The 11,386-nt window shown below is 34.8% G+C and overlaps 1 pseudogene; it reads right to left on the reverse strand.

The window, feature by feature from the left end:
• Positions 1–173: 173 nt before the first annotated feature.
• LOC119192728 lies at positions 174–11,055 on the reverse strand (annotated as a pseudogene).
• Between the last annotated feature and the right edge of the window lie 331 nt (positions 11,056–11,386).

Here is an 11,386-nt window from a genome sequence, read left to right on the forward strand (position 1 = left end):
TCGAATGACGCCATACTTGACGTCAACATTACCGCTCCACTTATTTCCCTAGTGATGATAGCGATAACGCGTTTGTACTCATGGCAAAAGGGCGATGCTAGGAAGTATTATATAATCTAATTCTGATTTTCCCTAAAATTGAATTTCATGTCAACATGATTATTAATAATATTAATTTCGTCAAGTAAAATAATACTATTACTTACCAGAAGGATTGGTGTCAAAAAATCTCATAACTGATATAATTAGTTTCTTGTATACTGTGTTGTGAAGGTTTTCCGATGCTTTCATTGTCATTATTACAAAATTTAGAATTCTAATATGCGATATAACAATAAGTCCTATTACTACACTCCCATACACAATTAGATATTGGCCAGTAGTTAGAGATCCCATTACAATACCCAAACCCGAATCTGGAAAATACAAAATAGTTTAGTATTGGTGTAAAAAATGCAAAGGACTTTTCGAATAAACCATTGGTTGGAATAAATAAACCTTGAATATAGTGTAATATAATATCAGCCCTATATTATATACTGTCCCACTGTTGGGCGCGGGCCTCCTCTATGACTGAGAGGGAATAGGCCTTAGTCCACCACGCTGGCCTAGTGCGGATTAGTAGACTTCACACACCCTCGAAAATTCCTAATGGAGAATTTCACAGGTGTGCAGGTTTTCTCACGATGTTTTCCTTCACCGATAAAGCAAGCGATTATTCACAAAGAATACACACATATTTATTTAGAAAAGTCAGAGGTGTGTGCCCTTGGGATTTGAACCTGCGGACATTCGTCTCGGCAGTCCGTTCCACACCCAACTAGGCTATCGCTTTTTTTTAAATACTTAAACATATATTTTATTTTTTTATATACTATAAAGTCTACAACTGTGGCCTTACCTCTTAAAGACCTAAATAACGTAAGATTGAATTTCTGAAATTGTGTGCCCTTGGGATTTGGACCTGCGGACATTCGTATCCACAGTCCGTTCCACAACCAACTAGGATATCGCCGCATAAATATGAGTTAAACCTAAACCTTGAATATGAGTTTAAGATTTAAAATGTTATTGCTATACTCCTTAGAAATTTTAATTATAATCTTAGAAAACGTTTTAAATTCAAATTATCTTAAACCTCTCAGTACACACCATGTGTAATTCATATGGTGCCACTAGACCCAGGAAGCTATATAGCTTAGCATATGCTAACACTCTACTACTGTGAAGCAAATTTGTGCAAACATTATATTTAAAAAAAAACGTACCAGGCTCCTCTTCTTCACCTAAAGATTGCTCGTATTGATCCACCTGGTTGGTCCTAAAAGTATTGTCAGTTTACATATTATTCATTGTAAGGTGTTGGTAAGCTACGATTTAACAATAGGAATATAGGATAAACGATTGTGTCATTTAGTTTCCTGTACGAAATATTTATAGTAATGCCTTACCAATAACTAAGCCAGTAGTCAGCCATGGTTGCAGAGGCTTGTGTTATCAACAACGTCAGTAAAGCCAAGAACACTATGAACCAGGAGCCGACGGATGTCAGGTATTTGTACACCACTTCCCATTTTAGGTTTCCTTTAGTTCTTTCTTCTGACGTTAAAACCTGGGCTTTTCACCTTCCGGTGTATCTCCACTCTTTGTTGAGATCTTGGATATGCCTCGCTGTATTGATGGTCTTTTACCCTAAAGTAGAAAGATCCATACTCGAGCTTAGTCTTTATTATTATTGTAATATGCCCAACACCAAAATAATAGCATTTAATATTTTGTTGCACATTTAAAAAGAAAGCTTGAATTAACAATTCCCTGGAACTAATAATTCCACATGACTGCATATGACTCGGTGAGACATTATCATATCAATATTATTTATCTATGCACTAAAATGGTTTAATGTCGAAAGACTTACAGAACAAACAGCAACAATAAACTATTACCTAAGTAACAGATAACTTTTATACATAAAAATGTATGTAGAACTGATTAACGCATCCGTATGCCTTTCCAGCAAAGAACTGCGTATTTAAAATATGTACTATCACGGTGAAATGGAATTTACATCCTATGTATATACGTTTGTCAATTATTATGACACAACAAAATCCAAATTACGGTTTTTAAAATTGATTACAGATAATGAAACTGTATCTTACCTCGCTGGCATCATTATCATCTTTATCACTTTCCTGATTTGATAACAATTTAGAAAACTCTTTTCCGGACTCAATTAGTTCATTGTACGTTCCAATATTTTCTATTCTTCCCTATAAATAAGTGTAAGTGATTAAACATTTTGTTCATATGTTATCCATATCTACTATATAATATTTGATAACACATACTTCATTCAACACAACAATGACGTCGGCAGCTTTCACATAATGAACCTGGTGAGTAACAAGAATGCACGTACGATCCTTTAGGTAGCCTCTTATACATCCGTCAAATAACTGTCTTCCCACATTTGCGTCCACAGCAGACAAAGGATCATCTAGTAAGTAAATATCAGCCTGTAATTATAATTCTCATATTATAAATCGCACTTTATTATGTAGGTAACTTAATCTTTAATTTTTTTATACTCACTTCCGGTAAATAGCCCTAGCTAGATTAATTCTAGCTCTTTGTCCTCCTGACAACGAAACTCCGCGTTCGCCGACTAAAGAAAGATCGCCATATGGAAACTGCTTAAAATCTGGCAATAAACAACAAGTTTTGCATACCTGAAAAAGTTAAACATAATAAAAAAAATGAAATAATTTACATTTTTACTGCAGTGTATCATTTACGTACCTCCTGATACTTTCGGGCATCATAAGGCAGACCAAACAAAATATTTTCTCGCACAGTGTCTGGGAAAAGCCAAGATTCTTGACAGGCGTACGAAATCCTTCCTTTAATATTCACATTGCCTTCAGAAAGAGGTAACTCTCTAAGGATAGCTTGAAGAATAGACGACTAAAATGACAAAAAGAAAATGATAAATTTATGCTAAATCCAACAATATTCTAAAAGAGTGTGCGTTATTTTCTTACTTTGCCAGAACCGACAGGTCCAATGATGGCACAGAGTTTACCAGCGCCTAATCGTAAACTTATGTTTCTGAGTGTTAAATCAGCAGGGTCCGTAGAAGTTGTCCACGACGCGCTAATTCTATTCAGTTCTATTGCATATTGGCCAGCGAGAGACTCTCTGCGCGGATTTTGTTCTAGAATGTAAAAAAGAGAATCATTGATAGTTTTAGTAATAGGTTAGTTTCCTTTTTTGGGGAACTGCCTTGGTTATCACCGGGGGTACCCTGCTAACGGTGTACAAGCGATCCACTGGCTTAGCAACCACGGCAGTCCCATGATGGGTTGATGGGCCTTACCAATCACTGCAGGCGCCAGCGGAAGGTTTGCTGACAGCATACAGCTACTCGGTCTTAGGACCCGAGAGGAAGAAGGGAGTGGATAGAGGGAAGGAAGAGAAGAGGAAGGAGTAGGAGTTATTAGGATTGTTGGAAGGGCACGAGGGGGGAAATGTTCACGAACCCTTATAGTCCTCACTGTGAACTTAGCAACCATGATATACATCTCGTGTGTATACACGAGATGTGTGCATAGGGTCGCAGCAAATTTGCCCCCATGTATGGGCATGCATTTGGTGTGGAGACCAAGCGCACAAGAATTGCCTCTCAGGAGGGTAGTTCCTTTGTTTGATTTTGTACATTATTTTATGTTTTGTAAAAGAAAATAACATGAAAAAGAATTTCTTTTATGAAATCAGCATCAATATTGGTTAAAAATTAAAGGAGTTATTAATTCTTGAAATATAGTTGTGAGCAAAAGTGAGAGCGTGGTGGAATTATTGCGCTATCTAATGCAAAGGCACGCAGTGTTATGGCCGATGACATTCCCTGACGTCACCAAACCTTTCCAACAAGCCTTAAAACATTTATTTTTGCGTGGATTTTGTAAGACACACTTTTTTATAAGTATATTTACAAAATGAGTTAACAACCCTATTTACAAATATCCACACAAGAGCCGGATTGCATTTTCTCAAACTTCTAAGCAACCCCATTTAATAATTGAAACCAAACGTCCCAAGCGCAATATAATGGAAAATCTAGAGTTCAGAATAATGTTTATTAAAGTTCGTTTATATATTGAGATTTAAATAAAGTTACTTACCTATTGACTGTGTTCTCATAAAATTATCTTTTTTTGAATAACTTTGTGGCATAACTATATCCGTTTCTTTATTTTTACCATTTTTAGAATTAAAAGTGATTCTATTTATAATACCATTTGATTTCGGCGTCCGTGCCAAATCTTCTCTCTCCTCTGAAAATCATGAATACATGTATGTAAGGACTGGAACATTCATATAAAACTATTAAAAAAATTGAGCTAATATGAGATGAAGTACATAAATAAAAGAACTTACCCATTTCAAGGAAACTTTGAACACGTTCTAATGACACCAACATTTCAGAAAAACTAGCGATAGCTATAGGCAATATCATGGTAAGGTTCATTTGAATTATACTAAAATATTGTTGTATAGGATATATCTGAAAAATATTAATATATAATTGCTTGCATTATCTAGTTCTTATTTATATACCAAAATGGCATATCCTGGAAAACTTACCAATGTTGCAGTGATTATATTGCCGGTGAGCACAAGGGTTAGCGTTGTGACGAACAGTATAGTGCGTTCTGTGAACAGCATAAATCCAAGGAATACACTCCGGATGAAGATGGATTTTCTCAAGGCCCGCATTTCTAACGCCCGTGCTGCCTTCACAACTAATTGGAAAGGTTTTTCCCAAGCGTACATTTTTATGACCTGGAACATAAAAAATGAATGCTATTATATATAGTGCTATATGTTACAATCATAACTTGTATCGAAATGGAAACGTTACATTTTATATTGTTTAATCACTTGCTAAAGTTTAGAACTCCTACGCCCTGCTGACTGATCGCGAGCACTCTGTCGCTTGGCGACCAAAACATAGTCCGAATCGGCCAGGCACCCGGCGACTAAGTTGCGTATACTCCTATATTAAACTGAAAAAATCACTGTCGTCGTCAACCTAGTGGCCGGAGAGTAGTCAATAGTGCGTGATAGCTCTTAATGATTCTAGAGTAATGTTAACTGAGTATTTTTGTACATACCTGAATACCGTTTATGATTTCGCTCATCAATTTGATTCTTCTATCAGTTTTCTGTGCCACGTCTCGCCTAATAATAGCCGTCAATTTCGTTAACGCAGCTGTAATATAAAACCATAATTAATTGAACTCCTCGTAGACTTGTAAAAAAAATAATCATAAGATGTATTCAAATACCTTGTAGAGGAAGAATTAGTAAAATAACGAAAAACAATCCGACGAATGGAGCGTAGCCTGCGGCTACGTATAAGAAATAAAGGACAACAGCTGCTTGTATAGGAATCACCCAGAGATTGTGCAGAAACATGAAAGCGTAGTCAAATCTTGCAACGTCATTTGAAAGCAAATTGACTAGTTTGCCACCGGCGATGTCTCCTGAAGCTACTTGACTCATCCGCAACAACTACAAGAAGAATAAATTACATATAATAAGGACAGTGCGTCTATACAGTATATGAGAAACGACACCGATCCAACGAGAATATTGCAGTCATACATGATTCAATGCTTACTCAACATTAAAATATTCATAAATACAGATTACGTTTTCTACAAACATGATACAGTCTACGATACTTACTTTTCTGAAGATGAGTGAGGATGTCGCAACTTTGATTTTCAATCCGAATCGCGCCACGAATAACGAATTGTGGTGTTGGCACATCACGGCGACAAAATTAAGTCCCAACATAGCTAGCGCATAGAAACCAGCATCGTACCGAGTCATGTTGCTATCAACTGACCAGTAAGATAGGAGTTCGGCAAATAGCATAGGTTGCACTGTTCTGTATTTAAACAAAAATATATTGTTATAAACTATCTCGCATAATTTTCATATTTAAGTAATTTAACGTTAAAAATTTTACGGCGAATTCCTTAACTGACATTTTTATTTATTTTATTTTTGATGAGGTGAAAATTCCGTTTTATCAAGTACTGCGAATACACAGCATAGTGTTAATTTCGGGTGGTCTAGTAATATACAAAAGAATTACAAACCGACAGACAGCCCCGGTTACTACGAACAAAGCTCCAGGCATGTAAGCCAACCAGTACGCCCGTCGCATCGCTTTCCATAATGATGGCTTCCTATTTTCTTTAGTTGCACGTTCATATTCTTCTAGCCAATATCTGTAACAATTATAATTAAAATAGCTCCTTCTCGCGACTTCGCCCGCGTGATAGAGTATTCCTGGATAAAATTCCCGCTACGTATTTTCCAGGAATAGCAAGTAGCCTATGTCCTTCATAGGATCCCAAATTATTTCCATACCATTTTTTTCTAAACAGGCAGAGAGATGCGGCAAGCGATTTTTTTAAATAATGTTTTAGTTTTTTTTAAGAGTAACAATTCCGTCCTACCGTAACTTTAACCGTTTTAAGCGCAGCGCACGCAACAAAAGCTCTCAGAAGAAATAAATTTTCACCGTTTTGATTATATAGCATATAGTCTTTCTCAATAAATGGGCTATCTAACACTAGAATATTTTTTCAATCCAAACCAGTAATTCCTTGAGATTAGCACGTTCAAACAAACAAGCTCTTCAGCTTTATAGTATGGATATATTAATACATTTAGATAGACGTTACTTGTCTTGGTTATGGTTGGAACCGCACTAGACGGACCTCCACAGCAGTTAGCGACTGCGATGGCATTAAAGTAATATATTAAGTTTAAATCGAAATCGAAGCTTTATAGGTTTTTTTTTCTTGTAGGGATATTTGTTGACAGCATGAATGGGTCAGCTCAGCTGGACTTATGTTACTCATTTATGCAATATTAACGTGAAGTTATAAATTACGTTTTGTATGATGAGTAAGAGCACACGGTACATAAATAACAAACTAAGTCGTCCCAGGTCCCAACCACTTCTCCTTTCCCGATCCTAATTCCTTTCTTTTAAAGCCGAAAGGCTTGCTTTCCAAAACTAGCTTGCCTGAGCTGACTTCTAAAACTATGTACTTATTTTACAAAAATCGACATCGTTACATTTCATACTCATGTAAAGTTGAATGTATTATAATTATTTGCATCAAGTATTCGATTTTTATTCATCATTGCTGAAAGTAAGTACCTATTTATCTGAGAATATTTACTATTATATGAAGCTGGCTACTTGAAAATACATAATCGTGAAAACAAATAGAAGAAAAGGGAAACGGAAATATAGTAATATATTAATGTAGACAAGTAGGTAACTATGTCTATAACGTGGCTCTATTCATTTTTCTTCTTGGCGTATACCAATATCATGTTGAATTCTTTAGACTATACTATACATGGTAACTGATTGTTAGGTATATACTTTATTTATCTTCTTACTTGCAATATGTATCTACTTGATGTTGTAAGCAGGTCGCACGCGATCCAATAAATACTTTAGTGTCGTATACAAGAGGCCGACTAGGTAGGTACCACCGCTATGCCTATTTCTGCCACCAAGCAATATTGTTATCAGACGGATTTTCATATAGGGGGGCCTTATATATAGTTATATCACAGAGGTACTATCGAAGGTTTTATCGGACCGTGTGTAGCCAGCCTTTATAACACACGATTGAATAGATAAATGAGATAAGGTAAAAGAACAAGTTCATTCACACCCTTCAGTAAATGATATAATTATAATTATTGTATACGGTTTAAGGTGCGGCGATACCAATGATTATTAAATTTTTGCGGATCTAATAATTTGAAAGATATTATATATATATATATATATATATATATATATATATATATATAATATCTTTCAAATATCTATATCTATATCTATACTTATAATAAATCTGTAGAGAGGTCAATTCTGTACATGAAATATATTTCCAAAATAACTATCAGGGGGTGATTAGGGATCGATACTGATGCCAAAAATGCAATTAGTTAAATTTTTGTCTGTCTGTCTGTCTGTCTGTCTGTCTGTCTGTCTATCTGTCTGTCTGTCTGTCTGTCTGTCTGTATAACCGTTATAGAAACAAAAACTACTCGACGGATTTTAACGAAACTTGGTACAATTATTTGTCATACTCCTGTGCTGGTTATAGTATACTTTTCATCACGCTACAATTAATAGGAGCAGAGCAGTGAAGGGAAATGTTGGGAAAACGGGAGAAGTTACTCCATTTTTAAGCTTCCGTCGCGTGTGCTACCTTAATGGTTAAAGCTACATAGAAATCATGTATGACGGAAATGTTCTCCTTAAAATTATGTAAAAATATCCCACGACAGCATATGTCTATCTTTTATGGTTGACTCACAATGACACGTGTAACTCCCGATAGCTTAGCAGTTCGAAGCTTTCTCATTATATTTGTTTACTAATCTTAGGAACTATCGGTCCAAACTGAAAAATTCTTTTTGTGTTGGATAGCCCTTTATTTGTGGATTGCTATAGGCTATATATCATCACGCTATACCCAATAGGAGCGGAGCAGCAATGGCTAATCTCTGGAACTACCGGTCCAAACTGAAAAATTCTTTTGCGTTGGATAGCCCTTTGTTCGTGGAGTGCTCTAAGTTATATATCATCACGATATGACCAATAGGAGCGGAGCAGTAACGGCTAATCTTAGGAACTACCAGTTTGAACTGAAAAATTCGTTTTGTGTTGGATAGCCCTTTATTTGTGGGGTGCTATAGGCTGTATATCATCACGCTATGACCAATAGGAGCGGAGCAGTAATGAAACATGTTACAAATACGGGGACAATTTATTAGTTTTGAGAGCTTCCGTTGCGTGCGCTGCGTAAACGGTTAAAGTTATGCAACCATTGTTGCTTTAATTGATGTATGTCGGGATTATTCCTCTTAAAAAGTTCTAAAAAAATATATTATAAAACAAAGTCCCCCGCTGCATCTGTTTGCCTGAACGTCTTAAACTCAAAAACTACCCAACGTATTAAGATAAAATTTGGTATGGAGACAGTTTGAAACCCTGGGAAGAACATAGGCTCCCGGAAAACTACTACTTTTATAATGGAAAACTTTAGTCTGAAAAACTTTATAACGCGGGCGGAGCCGCGAGCAAAAGCTAGTATATATATAAAATTTGTTACTTGATGATTTATGAATCGATTTGGAAAATTATTTATTTATTCGAATGAATGTATCTCCATACTAGTATGTATAAAAATAGCAGTAGGGTCTCGAACAGTAGAAAAACGTTGAAGGGAGAGCGGAGCGAAAGCTGCTTACAATGGAATTTCTCGGCCCTACTGCTATTTTTATACACAGGTATCTTTGAAAAATGTTCCTATATGTCTACTCAGGTAAGATTTAACATATAATTAAAAAAATACTGTTTAAAGTGAAAATATTTGGTCAAACATAAATTTTTTATAATATTTTTTTTTTTAACAATGAAAAAATGGAGTGCACAAAAATTTTTGGGTAAACATTGCAATTTATAGTTTAAAAAACAATATCCCACATCGATCGTATTAATTCATTCACTATAACTCTAATCCGAGGTTTTACGGTTTTGAATGCTCCAGACACTCCACTATAACTAGAATAATTAGTTTTCTTATGACGTTTTTAGTTGTGTTTTTGCGCTGAGTTTGGTTGAGTGTACTACTTACATACATACATATTTAATTATATAGCATGAGGTGTGACTCCTGAGCGCGATAGTCGTACCGTAAGCGTAATCCAACTACGCCATCAAGACAGTCTATTTTTACTACACGAAAACACTTATAACAAAAATTAAAACACTTTGAAAACAAAAAATATTAACGTTACCTATAAACTGGTTACCAATCTTGGAGTCGATGACTAATTAAAATACGAAAACAATGTTTATTTTTTTTTATCGCAAATTGCGCGTACGAGGGCGTGTGACATGAGAGTCGACTACGGGTCGATCACTATTTATTATTAATCTATAAAACTTTAACTTATAGTCGTCGGTTATATCGTTAATTATGTCTGCTAACTAAATACTACTTGATACTGATAACTTAAAAATACGAACGCCCTTTGAAATAATTTGTCAAGGTGTTTAACATTTAATACAAGCGGATACCAATTATTTTTACCGTGCACTTATATAAATAAGTAACGCATTGAAGTATTTGTCTATCTATTATGAAATTACTATTTAACAAATTACACAAAATATTTTGAACTATTCTATGACAATTAAACGATTACAATTTTGCGCAGCGTGTGATATACTTTAAAACAACTATTAAAACCGGTAATTATTGAAAGTAAATAGTTAATTTCAATTATTGATAATTGAATTATTTATTTTATAATTCTTATGGATACCAAAATTCATAGATATCACGCAACTTGCATATACGTACTTCTTTAATATTGTGGTATAACATGTGTTCCATTAGTTTATTTAATTACTATTAACACAACACTGAGTATGATGGGACCAACAATGAATGCACAAAGTGGTATTTTTTCATTAAACATTATAAGTACATTATTTAAAAGTACGTACCTTTCAAAATATGCCCCAAGTTGCTCAGAATCGTATTTATTTGTCGGAACAATAAGATCTTCTTCCTCCAAGTCTCTTTTATTGCCAGTTAAAAATACTGGGCACATCCACCATACAAATAGAGAGGATAAAATATTCGGATTGTTTGGTTTCCTTTCCTTTGCCTTGTTTTCATCAGTTGTTTTTTTATCTCCGTTTTCCATCTTATTTATAATTTATTATATACGAGTAATTTAAATTAACTAACTATCTAAAAAAAAATTATGGGATAGTATGCACTTCAGTTTTTGAATTTCATTGCGCGTGTATCGCCCCCGCACGGCGAACTAGTCCAGAAGGTGCTGAATTCCTAATATATTGTATAAAACGCCGCAGCTTTGTATCTAATCGTCAGCAACACCACTAATAACAATTATTGTGCTATGAAGATATCATTGCTCGCTGTTTTAATAATTTATAGGTACTGTTAGCCTTTTAATAACGATTTTTGATTGTATAAAACCTGTTTTTTTTTTCAATTGGTGGTAGGTAAAATATTCCACATTTGCAAACAAGTAAATATTGTTGTTCATATTGATAAAATATTTTTTTTCATCCGTAAATGCATACAGAGTTTCGTATCGCCAAAACTAAATAGTTACCTAATCACTAATCATGTATTCCAGTAAAACAGAAAATTCGTATTTAATTTCAAAAAATATGTTCAGCAAGTTTTTTAATTTAGTTTCAATACCACCCGCTAGTTACATTATC

The sequence above is a fragment of the Manduca sexta genome, unplaced genomic scaffold (genome assembly GCF_014839805.1).
Source record: "Manduca sexta isolate Smith_Timp_Sample1 unplaced genomic scaffold, JHU_Msex_v1.0 HiC_scaffold_3084, whole genome shotgun sequence".
In the NCBI taxonomy this organism is placed as follows: domain Eukaryota; kingdom Metazoa; phylum Arthropoda; class Insecta; order Lepidoptera; family Sphingidae; genus Manduca; species Manduca sexta.